This window comes from Malurus melanocephalus, unplaced genomic scaffold (assembly GCF_030028575.1).
Source record: "Malurus melanocephalus ecotype Western Australia unplaced genomic scaffold, MMel_1.1 scaffold_158, whole genome shotgun sequence".
Lineage (NCBI taxonomy): Eukaryota > Metazoa > Chordata > Aves > Passeriformes > Maluridae > Malurus > Malurus melanocephalus.
Genome location: NW_026623390.1, coordinates 513,147 through 529,603, shown reverse-complemented (window position 1 = coordinate 529,603; position 16,457 = coordinate 513,147).

The window sequence follows — 16,457 nt, the reverse complement described above, 5'->3', positions numbered from 1 at the left end:
AAGTGTGGAAGTACTGCAGATCTTTCAAGGGAGTTTCTACTCATCACTGCTCTCTGAAAGCATATTTCTGCTAACCCTCACAGTTATTGTWAACGAAAACAATATTGTTCTTTTCCTAATTCACTGGGACTTTCTTCCCTGGTTCTCTCATATTTAATTTCAAAAAGGAGGAAAGGTTGTGCTGTTCAATCTTACAGCAAGGGGGTGGGAATGTTTTTTTTCTTGTCATATGAATTGTGATTGATAATTTTTTGTATACACTATCTACCACTTGCCTTTTGCGTGAACATCRAATCTGACAATGTCTGTTGCATGTGCTGTGAGAGAATGGAGACTAAAACTATGTTGAAACATAAACTAAAGAATAACTTATTTTGAGTCTGACTCTCTTCATTGAAAGGATTCTRAAAACCAGGAAGCAGAGGTGAGGGAAGGGGGGAGGGCGGGAGGTGGATTTTCCCCCTTCCTTCAGTTCCCTGATAACAGTATTGACTGAGAGGCAGCAGCTCACAGCGGAGGAGTGGTGATCAGCTGTAATTTGCCCTAATTCTTCCTGTGTCAAAGAAATGAGACAAYCCAGGCTGCCAAAATGTGGCCCTAGAGTTCCCCAGGAAAAGTCCAACTGGAAACCTTGAAACATAAATTTRGGCTTTAAAAGTGTGAAGAAGACGCAGGATGAGTCTCGGGTGGAGATTTCTGATGTGTAGCTAATGCACTGCAATTTCAGTCCCATTAGGCTTGGCACAACTGTGGCTCCAAGCTGCTCATACAGATTGTCGCTAATGTAAAGGTACAAAACCAGATGATCAGAAAAGAGACAGCAAAAATAGGTATCTGTAGAAATTTGGACACCTGTAATATTTTTAAACAAGACTTTTWAAGATCATTACTAGCCTGATGCAGTCTAATTTAACCTGCTCACAAGGACCCATTAAAAGCACAAAATTTAGAACATTCATGGCTAGAGTTAGTTTCTCTTGAAGAATTTCTGGGGAAATCCAAAGTCACTTTAATTTACCTACTTTGTTCCAATACTAGTCTACCAACGGCATTATCTAGGCAAAAATCAATCACATGTGTATATTTATTTTTAACTATATTTTTTTTTTATCCAAACATTAGATATCTGGCAATTCTATCTATAGGCTTGAGAAATATACTCAGCTGTACTAATTTAGTTAAWTTGTTGACGTTTGAACCGAATTTGGTAACAGAAAGCTGCTTCTGATAATGTAGATTTCAGAAATTAGAGGCATGGAAGTGCGTAACAAAGCCACGACAAGCCTGGTATAGGGAATCACTGWATCCTGCTGCTGAAACAGTTAACAAGTAATTTGGCATACCACTGGGAAGTAATTTCTCCTGTTTGAGTGGGGCCAGAGCTAGCATTCAACCTCAAAAAAATATTTCATTCAAAATACTGCTCATAGAATTTTTTATTTAAAGCAATTCAYAAACTGTAGCAAAGCTCTTTCAGCAGAAATATTGCAATGGGAAAAGGGACTTTTCATCCTGAATTCCCTGCCATTGTTGAGATTCTTTACATTTTACTATCAAAGAAACTAGTAAGTACTAGCCTTGTTTAAAAGAAGAGGACTCAGTATTATACAAGACTCTTGACAGTTTGTTTCCTTCAGGTACCATGATTTTACATTTGAATTTGACCCAAGTGATGTGCTGAGAAGTGTTCAGCTGATAAAAAAAGAATCTTCTGTGAAACTGTCATATTTTTGGCTCATTTTAATAGGCAGTGGTTTCATGTCAAAGAGACACTTCACATTTGTTACAATTGGCAGCATTGTTATTTTTTTTAGGAAGCTATAAAGCCCTGATTGGARCTGCAGCAAGCTTGTCACCAGAGACTCAGACTCAAGCTCTTTCAGCCGCACAAGCCCTCTGCAATTTGCTTGGCAGGAAACTGGCATGAAAATTGTGCCACTGAACTAACAAGAAAGAAAAAGTCTCCTTGGAGCTGGTGAAATTTTGGACACCCTCACGTTAACTCTTCGGGCTGAGACCACCGCCTGACCTTCATTCGTTTTTATGTGGTTTTTAGTTTGATCTGGGAAATCTGGTTTGTGCAACTGTGGTGTTTGCCTCCTGGTTGTTACTGGATATATTCAAGCAAACTCAAAAGGTGGGAGTAGCAGAAAAATATGTGTCTGTAAATTTAATGAAATTCGACGTGAATAAAGATCCGAATCAGTGGTCCTTTGGAGGAGCAGCCGGTGCCTGGCAGCAGGCTGTTTGCCAAGTGTCACAGCAGTGCTGGCCGGCTAATCAGGGAATGTGGGGAGGGGGACTGGGCAGGGGACAGGAGCTGCTGTGGGCTGAGGGCAGAATGACGGGATGGGGGGACAAATGGTGGGAATCAGCCTCTGTTAACTGTGCTGCACCCCAACAACTTCACTTCGTCTTAAACGTGTTATAGTAGAAGGAAAGTATACGCTGTAATAAAATGAACAYGAAAACAGAAATATTTTCCCTACAGCGGAAATGGGGATGGGAAGAAAACTACCCAAATTTCTATTTCTAGGATAGTGTGCTCAATTAAAAAGAAAATAGAAACAATATGTAATTAATGAAGGTTATTCTTTGCTTTTGGAGCTTGTTGCCTTTATGCTATAGTTTGATTTGCTGGGGCAGCAGTGTRCAATAAGGGATATCATTATTGTAAGAGATAATATTAATTTGGATTAGAAATAATTCCTATACATGGCTATTATTTCTAAAAGTGTGCTTCAAAATCTCATAGGTAAAACTCAGTCTGAGCCTATCATTACTAAGATAATAGCTCCTCAGCATAGTGCAAGGCAAAGAAGTATTTTAAATATAAAATATATTTTTTTAAAACGAACAAACAAACAAAAATAAATAAAACAAAAAATTAGTACTGTGAAGCCAAAAAGAGTTTCCTTTATAAAAATATAGGGGAATGAAATGCACTGAGGACAGAGATAAAAACCTGCACAGGCAAAACACTTGAATAGTCTGATGTTCGCAACTATTCCTTGCAAGCCCTTTTCCTGCAGAGTCATCGCCTCCCATGGAGGCTGTTTGGGCACATCACTCAGGCAGAATCATTGCAGTGCACTGACACCTGGCAAGACAGGAGGGACTGACTGGATGGCAGAAATTTAGCTCCGCTGCAGCGTTTGGAAAGGACACGCCTGAAGTCTTCTTGAATGCTTAAAGATACTTGGCAGCTCGTTAGAAGACAAAACTGTGTCCCCAGTCCCCAACAATCTTTCCACCACTGTGTCTGATGACAGAGGTGAAATCTCACTAAACTCAGAAATTAAGGCTGCGAACTTCAAGACATAAACATAAATATTTGCTAAAACCCCGAAGCAGATATTTCTGCGCATGAATTACTACCCTACACTCTGTGATGCCAATCCATTACAAAAACTTTTCCTCTTCTTAAAAAAAAAAAAAAAAAAAAAAAAAATTAGAACTTCTTAATGTTAACATAAGCCATAGGCTTTATTAATATTTAAAGTTAAATGCTGTTAGTAGGTTATTAGAATCGCATACACATCTGCATGAAATCACTAGGAGTCTTTTCATTGTCTTCCAGGATGAGATGATGAACTGCTGAAAGAGGAGGAAAGAGTTGTTATGGATCTCAAATTTCACACGCATCAAAAAAAAAAAGGAAAAAAAAAGGAAAAAAATAAAACCAGCATCAAATATGTAAAAAACCCAATGAAAAGTTAGTAGGTTGGCTGATCTTCTGGTCTGATAATACTCCTATAAGCTTTATTATGAGCTTCAATGTAACCGATTTCAAGATTTGCAGGATACAAGCCATAAACTGTTAGTGACAAACTGAGATTTTTTTCTTTTGTTATTTAAATATCACATGACTTAGTTTTCATTAGTGAGAGAGCTGTTTCACTTTAAAAGTCCTAAACACTGCCAATGGGTATTTTAATCTTATTCAAATGTTTTGAAAATCCTAATTCCCACTAATTGCTAGGCAAATGGTATGCAGTGAAATGAAGAATGGGTGTTAAAATAAAATGGTTTATAATACCTGGCACAATTCCCAGAAATCAAGCCATTTCACATCCTCGATGCACTGACAAATATGTTTTTGTTTTTTTCCCTCAGCCAGTGTAAACAAACATTGTGGTGGTGGCTGGGGGGGAAGGCGGAAGGTCTTAGGGTCGGGCTGGCTTTGTCCTTGTCTACAGCACATCTCCACCCCCTTGCTGCTCCCGAGCGCTTCTGCAGATCTCATTTCCCACATCACGGCAGCGCAAAGGAAGTTTTAAAGAGCTGCGTGTATACTTCATAGGAGGGTAATAAGGCATTGCAAGACTAACTTCACACTTCGCTCGTCTGTCAAGGGGGTCCCCCCTTCCCAACAATACCCCAATGTTTTGGTAGGCAGGCTCCAGCCCACTTAGCCAGCGAGGAGGCACGGGTGGAATGCCAGGTATGTCTACAGAGCAAAGTAGTGCAGGCAGCCTGACGCCAGGAGAGAATAGGCAGGTACCTATTGAGTTACAGGATTTCTACAAATCTAATCCACGTGTAATGTGAGACTTATTACAGAGTCAGCCTCTGCCAGGGCTGTGAAAAGTCTGGGGATATGAACAGCCCCAGAAACAATGATCCCAGTTAACTCATTGCGACCCAACATTGGTTGACCAAAACTAGTGTCTCTTGTCCTTGTAATTAATTTCTTAAGCTGTGATTACAAGCTGTATCTTATCAAGTATTTGATAGCAAATGCAAGAAATTACTGACAAAACTGTGGGTGACATTGTGTCTACTGCAACACTGTTTATTACTGAGGAAATTAATATTTATGGACCTAAATGTGTAATGGATGCAAATTAAGCAGGAGCATTTAACATGGGAAGCATTTCAATACACCTGAAACAATAAAACCATTCTCAACAGATAATAATAGAAAGAGAAAGAAAAAAATCCAATGTTGTTGAAATTAAAATAATCCTTGTTGAGTTTTTTGGCATACTGGAAATAAGTCGCAACAATTAAAAATAATGACTGTGTGGCACAAATCTGTAAAGTTCTTCAGTCACTGTTGCTTAGAATGAGAACCCTGATAACCCATTTGTCTGCTCATTTCAGYCATCTTTTTAGTCATGCAAGTCTGCTATTCTCAGCTGATAATCTTTCTCTCACATGATATCTTGCCTGACTGACAAATACTGAAGAAGAATCTCTCACAATCAATTAACATTTAATTTGGATGTCTTTGGCCAGAAAAAAAAAAAATATTGTTAAGGATTAAGGTTAGGGAATGTTCACATTTCTAGAAGTGGTCTGCAGTTGTTCAGATTGCTTTGGAAAGCCAGAAAGTCAGAAATGGTCATAAACAGTGTTGAWTCCACAGTCAGAGTTGCACCTTGCAACAGGCCAGTGATTCTGTTCCTTCCCTCGGGCAGTTTAATAGCTACATGACACCTTTGGAGAAGGTCAACTGCCATGGGGTCTGATTTTATCAGTTCATCACTGATAGCCATCTGGCTATTTATTGACACATATATTTCACTCTAGCAACCAAAAACAAACAAGACTTTGGAAGARTAGTGGTCCAGTCACCACAGAATTTAAAAATTGGTTCAGACTACATTAAGAATTCTTATTTTGCCCTATTAGTAAGCATTTTGTGATTTTATAAAATTGGAACTTTAGAGACATTGGTAATTGTAAATAAGATTTCTCCTTGATAATGGGATTCCCAGGTAGAAACATTTTTCTGCTTATTACATTGAATATGAATACAGAGAATATATTTTTTATTTTATATATTTGACCCAAGTGATGTGGAAAGATAGTGTCTCTTATTTTTAATGTCTTACATAACATGAGAATATACTGTATCTAAAATTGGAAGTGGACAGAACATAAGGATTTCAAGATGTCAAATGAAAAAATATGAAGTATAAAAATTGCTTTAACTGCCTGGGAGCCTTACGAGGACACTGTCTTGGGCCAGAGCAAAAAAAGAGATGAAAATCTGCAGAAGTAAACACTGCAGTTCGTGTTTTGAGCACTAGATCCCAGTATGAATGCAATCAGTACTCACTGTTTGAAGTTTGAGGRAGGCAAAGAATCTCCTAACGGGTTTCACAGGAGCTGCCATGTTATGGAGGATGCCATGTAAACCAGCCATTTGGAAAACATCAAATATGTGAGTTTACTAAACGCCTATCTTGGATAAATCTTTGCTTAGCACTAGCTGGACAGCCCACTTTTCCTGTACAGCCTGGAACAAATATTTTATATTAATTTTCCCACCTTTTTAAAAAGATAGAATCTCTCCACACAGCTTCTTGAACATGTCATGCAACCTAAAGGTTTTAAAACCAGTTGAATCCTCAATGACCTTTGACTCGAAGTAGTGACAACCAAAWCCTGAACAGAATATGACCTTTTTAAAAATTATATCCCCTGCTTACATACAATTCCAGTATTTCATCTATCTACCCTAGCAAGAATAAAGTCACTTATTTCCTACTGAACAAAAAAGTTGTAATGAAAGTTAGAAAAATTGCTGTATCTTGATTTTACATAGTAGTTGCAAATGCTTATAACATTCACTTTCTTAAAATTTACTACACCATATGTCAGCAGAAAGTTTTAACCTCATTTTCTGAAGATCTGGAAAAAAGTGTGATGCTTCACATTTAGGTTGTTACGTGAGGTCTYATCTTGTTCTAGTGTTCTTTACTCCTCCTTTCAAGTAGTCTTATCCCTGCTTAGCCTCTGTGGTAGGTAAAAAGACATTGTTAATCAATGCTTACATTGTGTAGTCCCTTTAGAAATAGCATTCAAAACCTGGAAAAGTACGAATGTACAGGGTAATTTACAGTAATCTTCTCAGTACTACGGCCACTTTTGATAGGAATGATATGCATCTCAAAAGGTAGCAACTTTTAAGAGAGTCTTCCTGAAGCTATAAGCACATTAAATCAATGAGAGTATAAGTTGCCTTTAAAAAGAAAAAAGAAATTAGCAGTAAGATGGAGACATTCTTAGTAGATTCCACCAAATACTATAAAATGCTATTACATGTGTTTGATTTATAGTAACTTTGCCCTTTCCTAATTTGCTGGATGGTATTTTGGGGTTTGTCTCAGGGTTGGGATATATTTGCATGGGTTTTCTGTTGGAGACAGACCTTATAACATTTTGATATTGACTTAGCATCAGACTTTTAAATTTAGAAAAAGTATATATAGTTACACTAACATTAACATGTGAGTAAATGTATTTRGATAGTCTACTTCCTTCCTTCCTCCCTGTTAGTCACATGTACAACTGTGCATAAACAGTGACCCATGCTAATCATTCAAATTTAGTATCACAAAACACCTGCAAAAAAGAATTTTTTTAAGAAATCAGAAAAATCTGACTTTTTAGGTCACACTCCTGAAAATAGTCTTTCAGTTTTCAGTGAAAACACTGTCTTCATACCTACATGTAAATTGTTCTAGTTCTGTTCTAAATTTAATATGTGTGCGAGTTGAGATTTTTTTCTGTCTTCCTTAATAGCTGTTAAAGACATTTAAAATCTTACAAAAGCATAAATGATAAATCTCTTGCATGTTAATTGCCAACACACAACATTGTCTTTCCTGAAAGTCTCTGAAAACTTTTTGATATGAACAAGATAACTCACAAATAACTAATTTAAGTATTATTTAAAACACACATGATAAATATGGCATGGTGACTGTATTGTATACCATTGATGATGCATGTGAATGCATTCCTTGAAGAGGTGCATGATTGTCAGGTCACTGAAGCACTGCTGAAGACAAGAGAAGCCCAATCCCTGCGCTGGTGGGTTGAAGTCGCTGCMTAACTGCAAAGCAGAACTGCTGAAAGTGAAAGCTTAGAGTAGTTGCCAGAGCTGTGTGACATATGACCAATTTTTTTGTGCTTTCCAGAAAATGCAGTTCACATATCCATGTAAAAATATTCAACTGATCACTGGTAAGAAGCTAAGAATTTTACTGCAGGTTTTCTACCTATTAGTCTTTAGAAGTCATTGAAATATAGCCAAGAAATGCGAGCCATTTTTATGGTCACTGATAACTTTTTGCAGAATTATCGACATTCTTAGCTAGAAAATGTTTACGTGTCTAAAACACAGAAGACTGAAAAACTTTCAGAAGTTAAATACAGGTTTTTTATTTCCCATAGTCACACTGTATTTATAAATGTAAGGGATGAGATAATTACTTTGCAATGCTGACAGCCACCAGGAAAATCTTTTCCCAAGAGTTTCCTCAATTTCTCACCAATGTTCCTCAAGGCCAAGCCTCCGGCCCTGCTTTGGTCCCTATTTGAAAGCCAACTGACACAAACCAGCTGTCTCTSCAGTCATCTCTGCCACTGAGGCTCWGTGCTGGGCTCAGCAAGAACGGAGCTCTGGTCATCTGTGACACAGCTGATGCTCAGTGGGAGCTGGAGGCAGAGACCTTTGGAAACTGTGCTAGGTCACTTGGCACAATATTTGCCTCCAGCTCTGCATTCTGGTGTTGAGGTTCAGGTGGCTGCCTCCTGGAAGCCTGGTGGAATATGTGGGCAGAGAGCTAATCCGTTTTTTGTGAGCAGTCTTTGGCTTACCTGGCTTTAATTGTGCAACCATACACAGTAGCTAATCTTTAATGTCCTGATTTACAAATCTGTCRTTAATGATTCTTTCTGCATTACTCTGGCAGAATTTTAGGCTCTCAGGGATTTTCTCTCCCAACAGTGAAACTAAAGACTGAGGGATGGTGCCAATATTCRCAAAAGTAAATTGTTCTGTTTTACATGATTGTATGAAGTTGTTTTTGAAATGCCTGGGAAATTTGTGTTTTCTACAAAATACTACTCATGGCTTTAATTAAAAACCAAAACCCACTCTCCTGAAAAGCTATTTTCAGTCACAAATGCTAAAAAAGTGGCAGAATGTGGTAGAGCTGACCAAGAATTTCCTTAAAATGGGTTGTTTATGGCTCCGGTAAAGCTGTGTTACTTGGGAGTCTGCGCTGGTCTTCGACCATGTTATACTGGGAACAGGTTCTATATATCCAAAAAGAAAARGGAGAGTTACAAGACACTGCCTCTTCTTTTGGAGAGAGGGTCAGACATATCCACTGCTTTGGACATGTATGCTGGTTTTTGACTGGGGTAAGGTTAATTCACTTCACAAGAGCTGGTATGGGGCTGTGATTTGTATTTATACTGGAAAAAAACACAGGAAAGCTTTAATTACTGTTGAACAGTGATCCCACAGTGTCAAGCCCCTTTTCTCTCTTCATCCCACCTCAGGACTGCCTGGGAAGTTGGGACAGGGCACAACCTGGATAACTGACCTCAACAGACATCAGGGATGTTTCATCTCATATAGCATCACAGCCAGTGCGTAAGTGTGGGGGAAGAAGCAGCAAGGGAAGGAGGATGTTTGGAGTGATGGCATTTGCCCTCCCAAGTTATCCTTCTGCATGACGGAGCCCTGAGTTCCTGGAGATGGTTGAACACCTGCCTGCTGATGGTAAGTGGTGAATKAATTTCTTGCTTTGCTTTGCTTGTATGTGGACTTTTGTTTGTCCTGTTTGTCTGTATCTCAGCACGAGTTCTCTCACTTTTATTCTCTCCTCCCCACCACTGTTGGGCAAATGACTGAGTGGCTGCATGGTGCTTGGTTACCAGCTGGGAGCACAATAAATTCTTGGAACTCAAAAATGGTCTCCACTTGGTCTGAACAACCCTCTGATAGGTCTCTCCTCTTCAATTCATCCCACCGAGCAGCAACCCAGTCTTCTTCTCTCCCAGACACAACCTGGGCCCTTTGCAGTTGTGGCCTCTCTCCCGGGGTGCAGAAGGGCTACATTCCATGTCCAACACATGCCTTGCTTTCAGGATGGCCCTGGTATTGAGTTTCAGCACTCTTGAGGACCAATAGGTGCCAGGTGTACTCTTCTACAGACAAAAATGCCTAATCCATCCTTTTGCATGCATTGGGCTTCCTGCAAACTCAGATGTTGGTGGTTGCTGCTGCTTTGTATCTCCTGGCTACTTTTGACCAGCTTTGCTTTGCAACTGTTGTGGCTCATCTTTCTTGCAGACAGAGATTTAGGCAGGATCAAATGGTTCAAGGAACTGGGGAGCTCAGCAGAATGACTTTCCCTTAATCTAGTTGTGCCATCTCTTAACCCTGGCCATTTTGCAGAGATCCCAAGTCAGCTAATGCTCAGCTGTCGTGTCAGGGGTGCTGCCAGCTGCCCAACCCTGGCATCCCGAGCTGATGAGTGTCACAAATTGCCTCTGGCATAAATGAATGGGACATCTCTCAAACTACAAGACTGGAAAGCAATTTATGTGTCTTAATGGAGTCCTAAAAATGGGCATTTTAAATTAGATCTCCAAATTCAGCTTGGTCGGGAATAGTGGTTGCAAATATTTATGTGAAGACCCAGCATTACCCACTCCTGAAAATAAGAAAAGGCAAAATAATTGTTAATATCATCATCATTGCCCAGCATTTAGAAGGGTAGCATWTCTACAGCTCAGCCAACAGGAAAGCTTATTTCAGGGAAGTTGTGATCACCACTCAGCAAACCTGCTCTAGAAGTGTGTGAAGCTWTTGGCAGTCTCCCAGAATACTTCCAGCAAGTGTTAAGAGCTGCTACTCATCACAGAGAGGCAGCTGGAGAAGGCTAACAAAAAACAATATCAGCACATGGACTGTGASAAGGAAGTCTTTTGTTTATAAAGGTTAGTTGCAGTTATCTTTCCAGGAGTGCAAAGGTTGCAGAAAATCTARCAGCTCAAAACCTGAAAAGTTTTATTCATTTATTTACTTGTTCATACATAAAGCTGAATTTGGCTAGAGCCTGATTTGCAGCAAGAGGGAAAGGCCATTACTGTAATAGATATCCTTTTTGATTGGAAATAATGATAACTGTTAGAAAATTGTGGAAATAATGCTCCAGATACAGCACTGAGATCTTCTTTCRTAGGCAACTAAACAGACTGCTTCATTTCCAGACACAATTTAAAGCTGTACAGTAGTATGACTTGCAAGCATTTGCAAATTAATGCTCCCATTTTTAATCTACATGGACGATGTGAAAAATATACCAGATATGCCTTTGCCTTGCTTCTTCTGTTCAATCTTTCACTAACCTAAACAGCACAGCAGTCAATTTTGGTGTCATGTCTGTTCTTAAGCATATGATTTCCTTTCTTTGGGTGAAACTTTTTTGAAAGACAAAGCTACATTCTTTAGTGAAAATTAAACCAGCACTCTTTGTTTCATTGGGAAATACACTAATGAATTTATTATTTCCTGTGTTTATTCATTACATTAATATTGTTGCCAGGTTTTTATAATCTTGGTAACAAGCAGAATGTTTATTTGTGATATAGAAATATTTGAATTAATTTGCTGAGTGATATTCACAGTGCTAGCAACTTGGATATCCTTGGAAATTGTCTTACCATTATATTTTCCCCTARCAAAACTTGTTCTGACTAAAATACAGACCATGTGAGGTCTATGCTACTTACAAAAAGCTGATTTTTTCCTTGGTTTACATTTTTATGCTTTCAAATGGAGGAAAAGCCAACAGATTAACCCAGAAAAAATGGGKTTTAATGATGAATATTCATTAATGGAAACAGTTTATCCTTTTATGCATACATAATGATCAATCAGATGATCACATCATCTAAAAGTCTTCACATAATATGTATTTTTTTCTTTGAAAAGTCTGCTACAAACAAGGCTTTTGAAGACCTTAATATTTGACCTGAATTATTTCAACTGGAACTGYTTTTTTTTCTAATTTGAAACAATTAGAATTGTTGCTATTGGAATTTTATTTTTTTWAAATAGTTGAAATAATATAATTATGGGCATGTGCATAAAGTTCTGTGTTAAATGCAGCCTTCACACTGATTTATCGAATTTTAGAAATATAATTCAGAYGGGGATGTGGCCCAGCATATTTGTGCTGTTGGCACAAGTGAAGAGATGTTTGCTCAGGCTCTGTGGCAGTATGGTCCAGCCCTGCCTTGGATGCTCGTCTTTCCTGTGCAGTGGAACAGACTGATATCTGGGAAGAGTCAGGGCAGGAGAAATAGGGGCTTTTCTGGGGCCCCCCACCCATCCTCTCTACTTCAAGCAAAGGCTCAGCTGCTCCAGGAGCCCTCTGTCACACCTCCATCTCTCTCCAGCAGCACTGGCCCAAAGCAATCAAAATGTTAAAACCCCAGGCCTCCCAGCTGGGGAGCTGAATTCAGTTTTTTTTTCATAGCTCTTCCTGGCACCCCTGMAAATACTCTTGGCAATGGCAAGAGCTTGGGCCATTGTTTGTTTGTTTTGTCTGGTATGTACCTGAATTCAAACATTTTTTTCTCCTAAATAACAGGCTTCAAGATAAGTACTTGGAACAAATRTTTGAGTGTTGGCTTCATCTTTCTGTCTCTTGTCAGAGGAAAGAAACAGTATTTCTGTGTAGCTGGGGTTGCACTCTTACATTTAAAAATAGTTATGTTACAAACTGAGTGAGGCACTTTTAGTCTGAAATGTCTGGGGAGTATAAAAAAGCAAAACTAGTCTTATGTTTTAGGCACATTTATAATTGTACATGCACTTAATTGCTATTGCGAGTACTCCATTTTTCCCACTTGCATGTACTGATGGACCCATAGCTCTGGCTCTGGCTGCTCAGTGGAGAGAAGAAGGTCTAAAAAGCATCTGCCCTATATTTTAGAATTTATTCAAAGATGTTTCTTATCAGTGATGTCAGAAAAAGTTGGAACTTAAGAAGCAAGCAGCTTTTGTCTGTCTGCACAGCTTGCCCAAGGGGAACTCATGACATACTCGAAATGAATGGGAGGTATGGTAATCCCAAAATGCTGTCTGATTTCCCTGGTCTAATAAAGTAAGCTCTCCTACGCATCCTAGCATGACTTCTGCACAGACCATAAGGAGTCTTTGCATTATTGCTTGATCTTTCAATGTTCCAGTAGTTAGTTAGAATGTCAAAGATTGCTTTATGTTGAAAAAGATATTCTCTTAAGGACTAACGTCTTTTACTTTTGCCATTAAGATAGACTTATGTCATACTGTATCTAGCTGGGTCTCATATGATGGGCCTCATTTTACCCAATTCACAAAGAAAATCTATTTCAAGTGTAGATGCATTGTATTTGTTCAAGCGACAGCTTATCATCCTGTTTAATTCTGAAGTTTCTAGTTCAAACCAAACATATTGGCCCAGGTGGCCACTGTCCCAGACTGGGAGACACCTTTTGCCTCACAGGAGTAGAATCTGTGATCAATCTCTAGACCATTTGTGACTCGGATGTGATCAGGAAAACAGAAAGACATTTTCGCAGTCAGCTTTTATTTATAAAGTGGAGTAAGAACCTCCACAAGGGAAATGCAGTTGCAGCATGTCCAGTGCTCAGCAGCTTTCTGAACAGTGTTTTACATATTCARCATGTTTGCCTCTGACAGGCTCATGTCATCACAGAATCATGGAATGGYTTGGGTTGGAAGGGACCCTACAGATCAAAATTAACACTTTGGCATCTCTGACAGAAGCAGAGTACGAGGCAATTTCCTTTCTTGATCTGAGTGGAAGTAAAGGCAGTTTGAAATGTTTCMGATGAAGTTTTAACACTTTTATTTTCCCGTGCCTTAATAGAAGAGCAAACGCTGTTCAACTGATATGAACAGAACTGTGTTACTCATCTGGGGATTTTAATTTTTAATTGCTAAAAATTAACAACTAAATTAGAAYGAACTTTCCCACCAGGAGTACTATTAGACCATACTGAAGAAGTTTTTGAGGAAAACTAGCTTTTCAGGGAGTYTGTAAAGTGGAGCTTGCTTATATGTTGTACCTTCATAGTTAAACTGGTATGACTTGACACTCCTCTGAATTTAAATCTCTTTATTTTGATTAGTACCTGTCTTTTTGTGAACAGACTATTTTAATATGAATGCACAGGGCTTTTTCTTTTTAGCCAGTATCTCTTTTAAAAAAATCAATCTAAACAAAGAAATATGAAAAATTTCACTCAAATTTGGAATAAGGATGTCCAGTTGAAAAGCCATAAATACATCAGTCTTACTGACAAAGTTCTTTGGGAAAACTTAGATGTCTTTCATGACTTAGAAGCATGGATTGAAATATTAATGGATGATATTCAACAGTGCACATTCTCRTGCTCTAGAAATCTTTTTAGGTTGTAATTTTATCAGAAACCAATGAACAATTTGACATAATTTTCCTTAGAAAACATAGTGAAAGTATTTCAAGATGCACTCAAGAGCAAGAAAACATCTCAGTGCTGAGCTCTCCACATACCATTCAAGGCAATGTTATTTCATTGCTGGAATCATCTAATAATAGAGCAAGCAGCAACTGAGACACAAGAGATGAAACTGAGTCTAAGCCTGTGACAGTCCCTGAATCTGAGCCTTCATTTTTGTATTAGTGGCCGTCACTGAGTGACCCTGGAAACTCACAGGACTGAAACTTCYCATTCTTTCTTGAAAAAATGGTTTYAGAGTTTTAGAAGAAGCCTATACTAGAGCATCTTGCTACCTACAGTCTTCASTAATAAGTTACCAAACTTGTTTTTTTCAGTTGAAGGTTTTAAATGTCATATAGAAAAGATGGTATTAAATTCATATTCCAAATGCTGCTGTAAGACTAGACAGAATTAAAGAATTCCATGACCTTTCTAGTCTCAGAAAAYAAATTGCACAGCTTTATGTACAATTTTGTTGTTTTTATGGAAAATTCTTCCCAAAAAGAACAAATTAGAGAGAAAACTACAAAATTCATTAACTGTGTGTTTGCAAATGTTTTGCTTTCTGATTTTCTTTCTTGTTTTTCTTGTTTCAAAATAACAGTCTAAACTAGACAATATTATTTTTTTCCATAGGTTGCTCTTCCTTTCTCCTTTAGTAACAGAGGGAGTAAAAATGTCCAGCTTTAGAATTACTGTAGCCTAAAACTAATTAAATTACAGTCAATTTATCAAGTTTATTTTTTTTAATCACCACTGAAAAGATCTCCAAAGTAAAAATGATAGGTAGGTAGGACTCAATTTTCACGTTTCTGGAAATATGAAAAGTTACTGKTTTTTTTCACGTCTGTATTAATGAATAATTCTTTTTGCAGACTGTGACAATCTACTCTCATTTTGCTAGATGAATGTGGGGGAAAACAAAGGAGGCAGGGTAGTATGGACTGAAATGTTCCAAGGAGCTGGGATTTTATAAGTCATCATGGTGAAGATGAATTGGTAGTCAAAGGGCGCATGAGATGGTCAAAGGTGGATATAAATAAGTGGGATGGTTCCACAATTTATCACGCAGCTATCATCCGTACATACACGATATCTGTCCATCCATCTTGCCCCAGGATCWGGCTACACTGCTTGTATATCCAGAAAGATAGGATGAATCACARGAAAAGACATGAGCTTGTAAATATGTGTCTACTCTTTCTTATGCTAATCTCCTCCTGCGTCTCAAATCCCTATCTACTCTAAGTAACAGGATAAATGCATAATAACTTTTAGTTACTTATCATGCTTAGAAATCACTAAAGCCAGTCAGCTCATTACTCTGAAATCTTTTAAGACAACAGTTCAGTTAGAAAGACTAGAACTGAAAAATACATAAGAATGAGATACAGTTTTAGAGTAGAAGCTAGCAGTAAGATGGTTTGAGAAATCTAGTCTTTTCTAAGAGGATTTTTGAAACACTGCTGCAGAAAAATTTTAAATTATTATACTCTCTGTCTCATAATTTGAATTTAAAATTTTATTTATTAACTATCTGTGGACAGTGGGATTATCTTCAATAATCAAGCTCAACCAAGTTATCAAAATGTCAAACAAATTCCCAAATTTCTGGAAAATATTGTGTTCTATTCAATTAAARCAGTCATTTAAAATTAACTTTAGAAATTAATTACTGGAAAAAACACAATTTCAAATTAAAAGCTATCTAAAATGAAAATAATTTATTTTTTCACTTTCAAAGTAGCAAAACACAATATTTCACCGCTACCATTTTTCTTCAATTTCAAAATCAAGGAAGCAGCCCACTCTCAGAGAATTTTATATACAACTTTGGACAAAAATACAAAAATTTGGTGAAAAACTGATCCAAACTCATATAATTGCGATCCACAATGAAAATATTCTTATTGACTTGCATTTTTTTTTTTTGCTAAACTACAGTAGAATCCTAACTCTAAGCACTTAATTTGGTTTATTCTTCCTCATTGTGGAGCATGTAGAGCTATAATGGGTAAATGGGAACAGAATTAAATAGATGGACATATAAAAGAGTTAGAAATCTGACCTCTAAAGGGTATGGCACAGAGAACTAAGAAAGATGATGAAACTGTGCTGCCAGGAGACTGCACTTCATTCAGTTACTCTAA